The sequence below is a fragment of the Rhipicephalus sanguineus genome, chromosome 11, assembly GCF_013339695.2.
Source record: "Rhipicephalus sanguineus isolate Rsan-2018 chromosome 11, BIME_Rsan_1.4, whole genome shotgun sequence".
Taxonomy (NCBI): domain Eukaryota; kingdom Metazoa; phylum Arthropoda; class Arachnida; order Ixodida; family Ixodidae; genus Rhipicephalus; species Rhipicephalus sanguineus.
The window spans coordinates 75,001,494-75,018,344 of NC_051186.1; the positions used below are offsets into that span (position 1 = coordinate 75,001,494).

A 16,851-nucleotide genomic window follows, 5' to 3' on the forward strand; every position below is an offset into this window, starting at 1 on the left:
TTCTGTCACGTAAAATGCATACTGCCGGCATTTCGCTACCCACCCGGGGTTGCTGGGATATTTTGTGAGCTATGTAAACTGATAAGGTCAGTTTACGCAGTGCAAATAAAAATAAGCCTCCCGAGTAGTGAAAGGTAGCATTTTAAACTCTTTTGCGATGTCCAGTGCTTTGCACCCGAGTGTAGAAATAGGTGATGTCCGTATACAGGCCACAGCGACAGCTCTGCTATCTCTGTGCTCCCCGGTGGTAGAGCTGTGGTGCTTCGGCTGCTCACCTCAATGACGCGGGTTCGACCCCGGCCGTGGCGGATTGCATTTCGATGGAGGCGAAATGCTAGAGGCCCGCGTACTGTGGAAGGTCACTGCAAGTTGAAGAATACTAGATGGTCCAAATTTACGGAGCCTTCCACTACGGCGTGCCTCATAATCATATCGTGGTTCTCGCACGTACCTATTATCTCACTGGGGTACAGACGCACATCATGAAGACAATGATACTTGCTGGTTGCACATTGGTGAGGATACTAACCGCCAATCATTTTAAGGTAGATGTTCTGAACATCACCCATGAGCACTCCTAATGGGACGGAATCTTCTACAAGTGTAAAGTGTATTCGGTTTTCGAATGTTGGGTTTCCTCTCTAACGAGTGCTTACAATGATACGTATTTTCTAGCACGGGGTATACTAGCCGAAACCAAACGTTCGAGAACCGAACAAAGCCCGAAATTGTAACATATTCCACTTATTCTCCATGCGTACTGTTCACGGACAAGTGCGGCTGTGGAAATGTTATGCGATAACAGTAATAATTTCTGGGGTTTTATGGGCCAGACCCATGATACGATTAGGAAGCACGCCGAAGTGGAGAAGCTCCGGAATTGTCGACCGCCGAAAAGTTTTTTAACGTGCATCTAAATCTATGCGCACGTATATACCTCTAGCATTTCCCCTGCATCGAAATGCGACCGCTGCGGCTGGGATCGAACCCGCGTCTTTCGGGTCAGCAGCCAAGCACCGTAGACACTGCACCACCGCGGCGGCTTAACGATATGTGCTACCATTTGGAACTTGGTCAGCTTAGCCCAGAGCCTGCTTTCCAAACCCACTTTCCAGGCCGATCTCTCCTCCTCCTTGTCATTAAGCATCTTCTTCTTCATTTGGAACTCGGTGGGTGCTAGTTATAACAAGGTTGTTATTGTTCTTATTCTTCAGACAGTGACATCAACGAAGACTTCGGACCTGTCGGAGGTGGCGGCGGAGGAGGGGGAGGAGGTGGTGGAGGAGGAGGTGGTGGCGAAGGTGATTCGAAAACCCCGGTAAGCACGCTCAGCGTTCTCACCTTTGGCCAATATTCAACAAAGCAGTGCCCGTAGTATCGGTGCTTCAGTAACCTTAAAAAAATGTTAGATGTAACCTTAGGGCGCAAGATGAGAGCAGACAGGGTCAGCGAACAACGGCGTGTTAAGGGGCCCCTGAACAACCTCTGAAAATACAAAGAACGAGGCCATTGTTCTGGCTTTCCCCGTCTTTTCACGCTAGTGGACTGTTCACGTGACGTCATGAGGAAATCGGCCCTCGATTGGTCCGTGTACGTGTAATATCAGTGGTGAATTGTGTGCTTTACCATGCAGTCGCACGTCTGTTCTGCCTTGTCTCGCATGGCTATCGTGCGCGATCAACTCATTTCACTTCGTTTTGTGCATTTCGGACTGCGCAAGCGGAGATAACCGCGTAATGCCAAAAAGCGCGAAATACTGATGGGCACAACGCTTAGTGCTAACATTGCCCACGTGTTTGTGCACCAGTAGGGGGCGAGCAGGACATAGCTGCTCTAGGAAGGGTAGTGAAAAAATGGCTCAAAGCTTGCACTAAGCCGTGCAAAGCTCGATACACAGCAAAGCTGATCGGTGTTGTGCTTATTTATTGCTGTAGGCGGCGAGGGTGAACTTTGCTTGAACTTGACTGTAGCGAGGTTGAACTTGGCTGCAACGTTGTTGAAGTTTTGCTTAAAGGGACACTAAAGGCAAATATTAAGTCGACGTTGATTGTTAAAATAGCGGTCCAGAAACCTCGTAGCGCTGCTTTTGTGCCAAGGAAGTGCTTATTTTGAAATAAAATCACGTTTTTAGTGGTCCGCATCGCGTTAGCGCGCTTCAAATCTCCCGCCTGAAAATACGACTCTCATACGTCACTGCTGCCATGCCCAACGTTGCCCGCTTTTACTGCGCGGCCGCCGACACTAGTAGCAGCCGAGCGGAAGTAGCGGGACCCACAGTAGCAACAACGGCGCTGCGGCAAAGACTTGCTCGGATGGGCACATTCAAAGCCGTCACCAAGTTGCGGTTGGTCTCGTAATCCTCAGTACGAAAGTGCAGCGAGCACACACGCAGAGGTTTTGACTGTTTAGCACACTGGCGCAATGGCATGACACTAAGCCACTTCGAGCGTAAGGGTTCATTCCGCGGCACCCAGTGAAAAGACACACCGGTTTCCTTGCTGCAGCACTGGCGTTGTGCACCATTCGGGCATCCGGCAATATCACACGCATGCGGCATTTTGTCGAACTTTCTGTTAGAGCGACCTTCACGAGCGCGCAAAACACGCACGGCAGTACGCGATCCCGAAACTACCACTGAGACGGGCGAGGCACAGCTCGGCGAAAACGGAACCTTTGAACCACGCGCGCCGTTCCCCATGGCAACGCCACGGAGGTTTTGTTTTCCATGAATCAAGCGGAAACGAACAAACAGCATTTTATTACGTCTTTTGATGCTCGGAATGTTCTTTTTTTACTGCTGCTAGTTTGATTACTAGTGATTTATTGTAGGCCGACTTCCCTACGTCATCGGGATCACTTCGAAAATGTCCCACTCGTGGCGCTCGTCATGTGATACATTTAGCTTAATTTCTCGGTAAGTAGGGCACTGCTGTTGATAATATTGCCGTTTTAGAAGTTGTCATACATTGGGCTTTCACTCTGACATAAATTGTTATTTGCCTTTAGTGTCCCTTTAAACTTGGCTTGAACTGTTGCCTGAACCCGGCTGTAGCGGGGTTGAACTCTGCTGTTACGGCGCATGAGAACTATCAGCTTCGCTGTGTATCGAGCTTTGTGCGGTTCAGTGTCCGCTCTGAGCCATTTTTAAAGCGACTACATACCAAAATTCTGAGAACACGCACTCGTACGCCAGCTCTTGGACTCGGTTACGCAATCGGTGAGTAATGAGATTCACCCAATTTCTATGGCACATACCCGTTTATGGTGATGACAATGCTTTGCTTCGTCGGACAAGGAACGATTTCTTAAACAGCGTCGCTGTTTAGAGAAAAAGAAACCACTCTCTCGCCTTTAAAATCGGAATGGTATGGGGGCCCTTTGAGGACACCATAGTCGAAATCGCGATGAAATGGGCATGGGCAGGGTATGCAGCGAGAAGGCAGCATAAGCGCTTGTCGCTGAGAGTAACAGACTGGATTCGAGAATCAGAGGAGCACGCGACGGGGGAGGCAGGCAGTTAGGGGCGCAGATGAGATTAAGAAGTTAGCGGGGATAAAGTGGCCGCCGGAAGCGCAGGGCCGTGGTAATTGGACAATCATTAGCAGTGAGCGTAGTCAGGCTGATGATGATTATGACGATGATGTAATCTCGACATTATCCGGGACCTCCCTGGCTGATTGGCTGAAATGAGCATCGTGAACTGCTTAGTCGTTACCGAGACCGCCGCGGGATTCCGCGACGTGCCCGCGCATTCGCTCGCGATGACACTAAATGTAAGCAGCGCGTTGAAAAAAAAATACAGCAAGAAAAGAAAGTGCCCAAGTTCTTGCTGTGCGCGGGCGAACAGACGCAGCTCCTTGCGTCCTTTTCATCCCCCTCCTCCCCATCCCTTTCGCGTAGCTCTGAATGCCCTCTCTGGTACGAAAAGAGACAGAAAGCGCTTAAAGGATGCGAGGAATCCCCGCAACTCCACTCGTACTTGACCGATCCAAAAAATTTTTACAGCAGTCGATTTGTGAGTCACTTAACTCATTTAAAGAAGCCATTCGACGATTACTTGGAAAGGTGTTGCCGGGCCCCTTTAATGGTCATTATTAACTCGTCATTTTATATGCTGTCGACTTGACTTCTTACGCATTTATTATATTTTTACATTATTGTACGTGTATTGCATTCAATGTTACCGCATTTCGTATGATCTTCAATACTTGCCGCTTTCGCCTTTTAGCATGACCCTTCAAGGGGAAGCCTTCAGACATCAAACGCGGAAAGTCACCGTCGGCAGCGTTAGCGTCGACGCGAGTGATGCAAAAAGAAATAAACGTCATCAACAAGATGTGATGGCGTCCCCGTCTATAGTCACCATGACGTCGCAGGTCGCCAAGATTTGTGACGTCACTATGACTTAACAATGACGTTATAGTCAGTGACTATGACGTAAAAATCACTTCTATGACGTCACAACGACTCGTTAGTGACTAACACGCCACATAACGTGACGTCACATGATGACGTCATCACATTGTCGCTTGGTAAAGGGCGGGCCGATCAAGGAGGAACTGCAAAACCACGTTGGGTGCAGGAAATTTGGAAAGAAAGGGGGGAGGGGTGGAGTATCAATGCAGTCGACTGAGAAGAAAAAGAGGGTGGATTTCGCCTTCGAGTGGTCTTAGGCAATTGCTGAAGGGACAGTGTGGCTTTTAAGCTGATCTTCTTGGTATTTGACGCTGTGTTTTTTGTAGGGTACCTTTATCTGTCTCGTAACTGCTCGATACCTCACATAAGGTGCATTCGCTAACGCAAACATTATTCCAAACATTTGTTTTACTCTTTAAAATATTTGAGGTATTAAACAAAAAGACATGCTTTTTTTCTTTCACTGTAATATGGCTAGCTATTGATGTCGCATAGTTCCTTTGTACCCTACGTTTTCTGTATTGAATAATTCCAAATGCACCGGTTACCCATGCCGAAAGCATGGCATTGACACTGGCTATATTTCTGAAACAAACAAACAAACAAACAAACAAACAAACAAACAAACAAACAAACAAACAAACAAACAAACAAACAAACAAACAAACAAACAAACAAACAAACAAATAAATACATAAATACATAAATAATAAATAAATAAATAAATAAATAAATAAATAAATAAATAAATAAATATGACGAGAATTTAGTGACTACGTTTCTCACTACGTTTCTCATGTGTAACGCGGCTACTGTGTTCACCTCTCCTGAGAGCGAAAAGCAAAAAAAGAAAGAAAGACATTGCAGAAATAAAGCAACAGAACTAGTATCACTTTTTACCGGCTTCGATCTTTGTTTCTTAACCAGCGACCAGTTCTCGCGTTCATGGGTTAAAACCCTAAGCATTAGGTTAAGGATTGGCTCAGGGTTTGGGTTAAATCAACGTTACTAAAAACCACAGATCTTGAGAGGACCTGCATGCAAGGTAATAACTATTTGTATTTGCTTTTTCTTAGGTAACAACACTAGAAGCGAAAACAACAACAGCTGCAGCCAGCCTTTCAACTTCAACTAAAAGTAAGTTTCTTGTGATGTTCGACATGTTCAGTGTGTAAGCTGAAGGTGACTGCTAGCGTTATGTTAAGGCTTAAATATCTAAGCTGCTTAAACGTAAGAACACAGAGCAAAACCCCATTGTTTTATTCAATAATTCTTTATTAAACACGTCTATCTGTTAGGAGCAGGCTGTGCATCGTGCACAAACTAAACGACCAAAAAAATGCGTCCGCCGAAGTTTTATGGCAGAGCAAACGCCACTATATAGGCAGTGAATTCTTTTTACGATTTTCTAGAATACTTTACCTTTCACCCTTCTGAAATGGAAGTTGACCGCAAAGCCAACTTTAAATGGTCATGAGTAGTAATGAAGGATTTTGTAATGGCGACCTTAGATGCAGTCAATGACAATTTTAGGCATTGCAGCGAAGCTGCATGTAAGTAGCAGGAAGGAAAATGTGGCGGTCCGTGAGTACACCGAAACTACAATGCAGCGATGGTAGCATATGCCACCTCGAAGGGTCTCCGCGTTTGCGCTAGATTCTCTCAAGGCTTTGGCTGCGTGTATAACTACGATGATACCCGGCGCAGAATGAATCGCTACGCATAGGATTAATTAGGTGTTATCAAAAATTACACCATTTCGCGCTAAAGGGGACCATGAGGCGATGCGAAGCCGGAGCACTTGCACGATCGCGTTCCGTTCGCGTTCGTTGGGCATGCTACCGACCTGGCGTTGTGGAACGCGAAGAGGTACGCTACGCGCGTCTTGTCTTCCCTCTAGCCTGGCTGTTAATTCTCACAGGGCGAGCGGGGAACGCGGTCGACAGGCGTGCGAGAGGGGGGCAGCGTAGGAGAGGAGAGAGAGGAGGAGGGGACGCGCATGCGCTGGCGCTCATCGCGGCGTTGCGCAGGAGAGAATTTCGGCATGTCTAGCCCGCGTTTCAGAGGAAGAGTCGAGAGGGGGATGGGAGAGGGAAAGTGGAGAGGGGGAGGAGAGAAAGTGAAGAGGGGTAAGGGGAGAGGGGAAGTGGACAGGAGGAGTGGTAAAGGGGAGTGGAGAGGAGGTGTGTGGAGAGGGTGTGCGCATGCGCAGTAAGGGTGGTCACGCCGCACACCACCACCACCGGTTTGAACTCCGCTATAAGATGCTTCGCATGTAATATCCTTCAAGCTAACGTCACGGAACACAAAGCTGGAAGCACGCACCTCATGAATATGGTGAATGAGAAACCAAAAGCTACAGCAAAAGACACTTCGATAGGTCGCAGCTCGTAAAGTACGTTCATAATTGCCTTTAGGGCGCGAGAGAACTCAATCACAAGAAACGGCACCAGACAGAGCGCCACTAACAACTGATTTATTTACAAAAGACATGTACTGTCGTGAGCAATATGACCTCGAACGAATAGCCTCGAACCCTACTTCGGCTTTCGCAGCGCCTGCTGTCGGAAACAAACTGAAAGGGCGCCGCGCTTCCGCTAGCTGTCGACACTCCCGCCTCGATATCGTTTCTGCAAAACGGCAGCCTCTAGCGTATCAGTGGCCGCTGATGATATCAGTTCACATCAACGCGCACATGTACTACATCCAACGATTCGTCACTCGTCAGGCTATGTAGCTGCTTAGATATCGGCGGTGACGTAGCCTGCCGTGATGCGCATGCTAAGCTTGTACTATATGTAGGTGTTATTGGCGGAGCGTTTTGATAGCATGTTTTATTTATTTTTTGTTTGCATGCATTTTTTTTTGCGTTATCATTTGTTTTTTGCGTTATCATCTCGGTTTTGAGGCTGTTTGCCACGCGCTCGCGTCTTCGAGCTCATATTGCTCGCGACAGTACATATGTACCCTTCTCAGCGCGTGCGCAGAAAACATGTTCGCATCGATGGCACTCAGATAACGCATGCTCAATAACGTTTTTCTGGGATTTGTACAGTACTACGGAAGTGTCGCTAACGCACATGTCACCTTTTTGGCCGATACAGAGCGCTTCCATCAATCCTCTGGCTGTTTTATGTTTGCTTCTGGCGATAAATCCCAGGTCAGAAAAGCGTGGTCCACAAGAGCTTGAAGGGCAATTCCTAATGTGCTTAGGCAAATACGGGCCCTCTTTATTTTCATCAACATTCCGTTCATGTGCCCCGCCGCGGTGGTCTAGTGGTTATGGAGCTCCACTGCTGACACAAAGGTCGCGGGATCGAATCCCGGCCGCGGCGGCTGCATTTTCGATCAAGGCGAAAATGTTTGATGCCCGTGTACTTAGATTTAGGTGCACGTTAAAGAACCACGGGTGGTCGATATTTCCGGAGCCCTCCACTACGGCGTCTGTCATATCATATCGTGATTTCGGGACGTTAAACCCCAGATATAATTATTATGCTTATTTTGTTCATGCTCCTTGGTCCGCTCATTTAAACATCAACCTGTTTGTGCTATGTAGGAGCAGCCGCATGAACAAGGAATGTCATAGACTACCCCTTCGGCACATCTCGTGTAGTGTACCATAGCCCATGCTGTGTGCCACATCCTCTTACATCCATTACTTCCTTTTTATTGCGATGGTAATTATATGGACAGTTTCGGCTGGTTTTTGCCGTCCCCGTCGCCGCCGTCATGCAATGTATATGTAAAAGAATGTATATATATAAAAAATAAAAGTCCCAAAGAAAAATAATTCAGAAAAATGCTTCCGAAGCGCGGAATCAAATCAGTAACCTCTCGCTCCGCAGCGCTTGGCGCTAGGCATTACGCCACAAAGAGCAGATCCTTTAGGTCGCTAACGGCGAGCGTTATATACACACCATTTACCGCTGGCAGGACTCAGAGACGGCAGGCGCTTATAAGCGTTTCTTCATCACCAGCGAGATGGCGCGAGGAGCGCGACGGGCGTAAGGAGCCTTCATGTGCGTGCCTCCGTATCTCCATCGGAGCCACGGAGCCACTTCCGATGGAGGTACGGATGCACGCACATAAAGGCTCCCTAACCGGGCGCATTTAAAAGTCGTCGGCCAGCTCGCTCGCTTCTTCTAATATTTGCGCAGGGAGAACCTTGCCCTTCCGCTGTCTGCTCGCGCAGTGTACTCACGGACAACTTTTCTTGGCAATGAAGGGAAAGCTATGGGGCGGAGCGTCTGCACAGGTACTGCTACGCGAAGTAGTCCGGTTTGGCGCATGTCTCGTAGCGCCGTGGAAAGTGATGGCTAGCGTTGCATTTCGACGCAAACGCTGCTTAGCGTCTACGGTACGGGTAAACGGCGCGACTTATTGACTCACACAAAAACGCAAATTGACAACGTATAAAGTAAAAGAAATACACATATATCGCTTGTGAGCGCTGCGTTCCCTCTCGAAAAGCTATATGTAGAAAATGAAGGACTATTTTATAGATCTCACGGAGAAAATACGAACGACATTGTGGGACTACATTCATTAGCGGTAAGATACGTGCATTGTGGCTCTGTAGCCTTCGCTTCTTTGCCAAGAAAAGTTGTCCGCCAGTATAGTTGCTGCCGGGGGGCAGATATTTATGCAGCGTAGCAGCGCGTCCATCACGGGCCGCTTTTCTTGCTATCGCATTCATTGCTTCGCCATTGCGGCAAAACTTTTTTTTTGCTATATAAGAGCAAAGCCCCCCGACCTTCGTAGGACCTGAAAAGGCGAGTGGAACGCCATGTCTGCTCGCAACCTTCTTCAGGTTATGGGCCAGCTTGTGCACATACGGCACGGCCACGGTCTGTCCTCTTCACGAGGGACCTCAGCTATAGCACTAGGAGCCCTCGTGACATACACCGGGGCCGCGTGTTCAGTTTTGCTCGTTAACCATCTGCGCGGAATGCTTGGGTGGTGATATATTTTTTTTTAACTCATTGAAATTGTTTTTCAAGTCATTCAAGCCTCACCCTCGCTATATCTGCTGGACAAGAGGCTTCAGTTTTTTTGTCCGCGCCCTCAGAAACTCCTAAAACGAGCCATTGCATGTCTACGAGCCACCCTCACACGTTCGTGCGCGCGCTCTGTTCCAGAGAGCGCGCCACCACACGTAACAGGTTGACAGGTTAAAAGTAGCAGGCTACTGAGTATTAGTAACGTTGCATAGCACGAATCTGAGCCGTTCTGTAGTCCACCGCGGTGGTGTAGCGGTTACGGTGCTCGGCTGCTGACCCGAAGGTCGCGGCTTCGATCCCGGCCGCGGCGGTCGCATTTCGGTGGAGGCCGAATGCTAGAGGCCCGTGTTCTGTGCCGTGTCAGTGTACGTTAAAGAACACCAGATGGTCGAAATTTCCGGGGCCATCCACTAAGGCGTGCCTCATAAGCATATCGTGGTTTTGGCACGTAAAACCCCAGATATTATTATTATTATTATTAGCCGTTCTGCAAAATATTTGCACACGCAACAGTCACAATGGTAGGGTTATGGCGCTGTCCGTGCGGTAGGCGCTGTTTCGTCCGAGTTTTCCTCATAATTCTGTACCAACTCTATGTCAGTTCCGCTCTTAAATATCTTTGTTTCTCGTGCCAACGAAAATGGACGCTTGTGTCACTCTATCACCGCAGCCACTACGACGACTACAACGACAACAACAACTACAACAACGACTACGACAACGACGACGACCCCGCCGCCTCCTCTGCTGTGTTCGGTTGGGTCGCAGGCGGCGGTGGCTCCGCTCTTCCCGCCCGACAAGTCGTGCGACATCTTGATCTATACTCACGTGCGTGTATTCAACTACACTGTGTCCGGGACGGTCAACGACATAAGCCTGTTCGCGTTCCAGAACGCTTGCAAGACCTACCTGTTCTCCACCTGCGGGTTCTCATTCGACGTCGCGTGAGTAGCCGTTTACGCATAATGCTCGAGGCTTAGTGAGTGCGTGCGGGCAGATTTCACACACACACACACACACACACACGCGCGCGCGTGCGCGCGCGCGCGCGCGCGCGCAAACAAGCAAGCAAGCACGCAAGCGCACACACACAAAAATATCGCTGCGCTCGCGGAAACGCGATACCGGCTGGAAAATGTGAAGCCGTGATATCGGTTATTGAGAAAACTAGTTAGCGCTAGGTGAAAAACTCAAAAGGTAGCATAAAGAGCAAAATAAGTATTAAAGGACCATTCAAACTATCTTAAAATGTGACTGTGACATAAACGTTTGGTTAGAGATTTGGTCACGCCCTTCGTGTAAGTGTGAACTCAGGCCTGTTTCTGTCAAACGACCTTCGCTCCGTAGTAATTGCACCTTCTCATGTATCGGTCTGTTTAGTTTGAAATGCCCCTAGGAGACAGGTAAGGATTACCTCGTTCACAGTAGATTTGAAGGCTAAAGTAATTTGCTTATGTTTCTGAGATTCTCGCGCGAGCCGGACTGCCGATTTTTTAGTTCTGGTTTCTATCTCTACTGTTACGACTAATATCTGATACAACGAGCTAACGTATGGTACCTGTGTTATTTCGCTGTAACGAATTTGCGTGTGTGTGCGTGTGTGTGCGTGTGAAGGAGCGCTAGGCACATGCTTAATTGAATGGGCAGTTTTCCAATAAGTGATGCTCCCTCGATCGTTGGCATGTCTGAGATCAGCCTTTTCTGATACGGCAATCTGATCTTTTATTGAGGGCACTTGTCGACTTCACGTTGCCACAATTCATAGTTGCCTGCATACGAACGCACCACTGTCGTTGTTACCTGCGGAAACTGAAGTGTTGCGCCATAAGTACGTCGACGACGGACCCATTCCCGGCATCGATGAAGAAAATAGTTAAAAGGGCGCATTGCGCAATGCGATAGAAAGAAAGAAAGAAAGAAAGAAAGAAGGAAAGAAAGAAGGAATGAAAGAAAGAAAGAAAGAAAGAAAGAAAGAAAGAAAGAAAGAAAGAAAGAAAGAAAGAAAGAAAGAAAGAAAGAAAGAAAGAAAAGTGGAAGCTCGGACTCGCAGCCAGGAAGCTTCGCTTGCCCACATTTACCCAGTAGAAGAAAAGCAGCTGAATTTTTTGGTACTCACGTGCGTCCACCTCGTTCGAAAAAAAAAATACCACTCATGCAATGTATAACCCAAGACGTGCGTGTTTGCTTCCTCCATAGATACCTGGACAACGAGCAATTCCAGAATATCAAGATCAGAGACAACTTAAACCAGTCGAAGCAGGTAAATCGAGTGAGCAATTACGGCATCTTGAACATATACGGCTGGGAAAACGAAGTCCAAGATTACACGGTCACCACCGTACCAGCCTTACTCAAGGTAAGGTTACGGCATGTATTTCACGTGACCGTCGCTTGGCATCAGAAGCGCCGGCGCAAGCTTTATTAAAGCGATGTTTTCTTTGTCATACAGGCGTCGACTTCGCGTGCGCAGCTTTCATTCATGATAAGTTGTTTTGTTTCAAAGAACAGTGATAGCTGCTCAGTGATGCTACGTTATCGGTCAAAATTACGAGCTCCGTAGTTTCTTGGCGCATACGGACACAGCTACCGATTATAGTGTAGACAAAATGGAGTTTAAAAAGTCAAATCAGCGGAAAACATGTTGTGCTAGGGTGCTAGGCGTGCGCAGGGTTCCAAGGGGAACCCTGCGCATGTCCTATGCACACTGCCCTCAAGTAATCCAAACAGCCAACACATCCACCATGCTCTCAGCAAAGTACAAAAAAAGGATATAAAACATCAAATTTGCCCTAACTTAATGTTTCCTTCCCTTTTCACGGTTTTCTCAAGTTCAGTATGAGAAGTGGCCCAGGAAGTAGCACTTATACGGGGATAAATTTGCTTATTAAGTTGCGATGTGCCTGGCCGCCTTTTACCCCGCCTGGTTATGCTGAGCCCAAGAGTGCCGCGGTCCATTTGTTTGTCCTATTGCCGCTGTGCAGCCCGGCACGAACCATGTCGGCACTGTGGATGCGTAACACGAGTAATCTCTTTTGCGCGTATTACAAAATCCGGACTATCTGTTCGTTGATACAACTGCAGTGATGCCTCTGACCCGGCGCGCCGATACGATAGCAGCCGTAGCAGCGGCGGCATCGGCGTACCTAGCTGAAACCTGACCCGACTACAGCGCCACGCGCCGCCTCCGCTTGCGGCGGACCCACGCAACAGAGCCGAGTTTTCAAACAAGTAGTTCTAGAAACGTTGGACCATATTAGGTGGTTTCTGTGGTAAACATAACTACTTATTCGCTGCTTATATCAATAATACGCATAATAGAAATTATGTGTTCGTCGTCACTACTCAAAATGTTACCTTCTACCGAGAAGTGATGCCGACAACCTTGCTACAATTTGCCTGGAAGTTCAAGTTTTGCAGCCGAAAGCCAGTCAGGCAGGCAGGCAAAGAACTTTATTATTATCCGGAGGCGGCGCTCGACCCCCTTTAGGGGGTGACACCGGTGGGCCACTCCCACGACGGGACGGGGAGGTTAAACTCCACGGCCATGTCGCGGGCCCTCTGGATGGCCCTAAGCTGGTCTCCTTTGTCTTGGCTGCATGCATGACGTCACGGAGATGAGCAAATGCAGTTTAGGTATGGTATCGATGCAAGTTTTCTCTGGGTGGTACAGCGACTTGGGCGGTACACATTGCAACCGACTATAGATAGCTTGCACGTGACGTCATGGGCGCAGCTTCATAACGTACTGGTTCACCTACATGGCGGCTTTTATGACGTAAAGACAGCATAATCGTATTGATATGATTATGCTGCCTTTACGTATTGATATCGCACCGATATTCAGAATCGCACCGTTATGCCTTTACGTATTTATATCGCACGTATTGATAACCGCACCTTTATTGTACTGAAGCATACCTGCTTCAATACGATAACGGTGCGGCCACATAATTATTGGCCTCTGTTCGTCAATGACAAAGGAACTTGGAAGTGATGCAATGATAACATGAACGCCCTGTCACAAACTTTGCGTCCTACCATGCAGTTCACCAACATGGCGGTTGCAGTAATGTCAGTGCGAGCCATCTATAGAATCCTGCGCGCGCATGGTGTTGGTTTTTCATTTGATTTTGCTTCGTTCAATAAGTTTCAGTTCTTTGACAGCGCTCGTCCTGTGTCCTTCTTTTGCCGTGTGTCTCGTCGTTTTCGCGCTGCTTGTTCAAGCACGCTCCGTTACAAAATATATGTGGAAGCCGCCGTGCAAGAAATTTCCCCAAAAAAGAAAGTGCTAACGCGCTCCTCGCGTTTCGTTTTCTAGACACTCCGGAGTCTGCTGGGTGAGGACAGAGAGCGGCGCAAAGTGTTTGTCGGCATCGGATATTACTTGTACAACACCACCAAATCCTGGCCGAACTTGGAGTACATTGCAGAGAACGTGATAACGTGAGTGACCGACGTCTAACAGCGAATACGCGTGGTCGCGCATTCGGGGTGGCCGCGTATGTCGGATCGAATACTGATGCTCTCGAACCTTAAATTGACAGAATTTGAATCGACGAATACTGCAGAGCATGTCGAAACGAGGTTCACGTACCAGTGATCATTGTTTTACAACTTAAACTCAAAATTGAGCATAAGAAACAGATTAGCAGATTCTTCGCTCGCACAGGGCTGTTGAGGCAGTGCGAATGGTGGTTAAATTAGTCGCAAAAGTCTATCTCGGTGAGAGACGCAGATGTAACATGCTGCATCATGTAAGCTCTCACGCTTGATAGCCTTGCTATGTATGGCTACGGGGGTGACGTAATTTGTGGTGTGTTTGCGCCAACAGCTCGTTTATTTGGCTACATTTGACACCACGAAACATCGGGAACATTCGAAAAATGTGCGTGAATAGCGGCTGAACGCTTCGAAGGCTATACGCAGCTTCGAAGCTATACGCTTCGAATCGGACACTGTTCGATGCGATATTTAAATCTCTCCAACATTCGCGCACCCATTTTTGTATTGTACAGTGCTTCGTCTCGCTGCTGCCAGCAGGTTACCTCCAGCAGATTACAAATATGCGTTATATAGTTATTGTTGATTTTCTAGAGGTGTGTGTATGTTCATTTTCGTTCGGCGATAGCATAACGCGCGTAGGTTCGCTTGATCGCGCTCAAATTGGATGAGACGCATTTGATCCCATATCGTAAAATAAAAAGAAAACCCGTTCCTAAATTACGGCGATCACTGTTTCGTGACGAAAGGTTCACCCATGCAGTATATGAAACAAAATTCATCTACTGAGCATATATATATATATATATATATATATATATATATATATATATATATATATATATATATATATATATATATATATATATATATATATATATTAGGAAAAGGCATACGCTTCTAAAAAACTGTTTATTTGTCGACGTTTCGATCGGAGACCGATAACTTTTTCCTAATTATTTTACGGCAACCGAAGACAGACTCTTCATATATATCTATATATATATATATATATATATATATATATATATATATATTGTTAAGGTGTTTAATAGACAGCACTCAACGACAATGAGTAATGGCGACAGTCACGGCAAGGCACGAACTCCCTGCGCGAGCGGCGTTCTTTTACAAGCAACCAAAGACGACGATCCACTGGAAGGCGCTGGAGAGGGTAACCCATTACCATGTCCCAAGGCTTCTCTACAATTACCTCGGGGACGAAAACGGAGCCGTCCGGCGGCCTAACAGCTCGTCACGTTGAGTGGGTCATAGTAGGCCTGAGGCACTCCACATTGACAATGTCGCGCCCTCGACGGCGCATGTCCGAAGCTGGTTCGATGGGTTCGATCACGTAGTTGACCGGGGATGTGCGCTCGACGACCCGGTATGGGCCTTCGTATTTCGGCAGCAGTTTTGAAGAAAGGCCACTTGCAGTGGTTGGGACCGAGAGCCATACGAGCGCTCCAGGGAGGAACATGGGTTCGTAAGTAGTGGTGCCATCGCGAATGCTCTTCTGCAGCTGTTGTTCCTGCGTCGTAAATGTCTTGGCAAGCTCGCGACACTCTTCAGCGAGCCTGGCTGTGTCAGAAATCGGCGCACACTCAGATGGATCCGGCTTGTATGGAAGTATCGTGTCGATGGTGTGCGACGGGTGCCTTCCGTACAGTAAGAAGAAAGGTGAAAACACCTTAAACACCTATTAAACACCTTAATAATTTAGTGGAGAGTGCTCTGCTCCCATTCAATGCCCCTGGAGCTCCGATCCCGTACCCTGCCATCTACCATGCCTCAAGACGCCGCCCAGCAAACGCCTCCTCTCGCAACGAGCACATGTCCCGGTGTCCCCCGTATACGCGATCCACCTATCTTTACTGGCGCCGATAGCACCGACGTGGAGGACTGGCTCGCAATTTACGAGCGCGTCAGCATCCCCAACAAATGGGACGAAGAAGGCAAGTTAAGCAACCAATGAGGACGACCCACTGGAAGGCGCTGGAGAGGGTAACCCATTACCATGTCCCAAGGCTTCTCTACAATATACATATATATATATATATATATATATATATATATATATATATATATACAGTTAAGTTCGTATACTCTGGGAGCTCTTATGAAATCCATTTGTATTCAATATGCTCTACTCATTGGTTCCACTTTGGCTTAAATCACATTCAACTGTCAGTTATTTCTGTCGGTTTTTATTTTAGACACTGTAGCCCAACCACGTGCACATTGATTCGTCACTTGTTGCAACGGTGACGCAGAGGTTAGCGAACTCTCAACAGAACTGGAAATTGGACTAGATGGTGAGGTTTCATTGCGGGCGACGCGCAAGAAACGTAGACGGAAAAGTGGAGAACGACAGAAGATAGGCGCACTCTGCTACAGGGCGACGTATACCATAGTGGTGGTGGGGCATAGGATTGAATCCTCGCCGTAGTCACTTTTCTTTACAGAAGATGACATAGTACGGGTGCATTCTTTTGCCACTGCTTTCGGATGACGGCGGCGTCGCACCATCCAAAGTTTCGGCAAGAGTATGCGTGTATTTCTCAAGTCCAGGAACAAATCTCTTTGTTGATGACCAGTGTCCTGGCTGAAACGGTTTGTAGCGCAGGGAAAGCAGACACAAAAGAAGACACGACACGGCGTACGAACAATGGCGTGGCGCCTCGTGTCTTATTTTATGTCTGTGTTTACTGCACTACAAATCATTTCGGATGCGCAACCAACAGGCCCAATTCGCCACAATTCTGAGTCCTGGCTCTTGTAGAAGTATTGATAGCCGGGCTAGTTGGCAAAAGTACTTGAACGTCCTGAATGCAGCGCAAAAACGACACGCAGAAAAGAAGATAAAATGACACACCGACACACCACAGCGCAGAACTTGCAAGTAAATTTTACTATAAAATACACGCACATG

General features: G+C 47.6%; 1 protein-coding gene across 1 annotated transcript in view; it reads left to right on the top strand.

The window, feature by feature from the left end:
* The window catches only part of LOC119375637 (uncharacterized), a 54,668-nt gene that overhangs the window by 33,018 nt on the left and 4,799 nt on the right, over window positions 1-16,851 (top strand). The gene's annotated exons all lie outside the window — the stretch shown is intronic.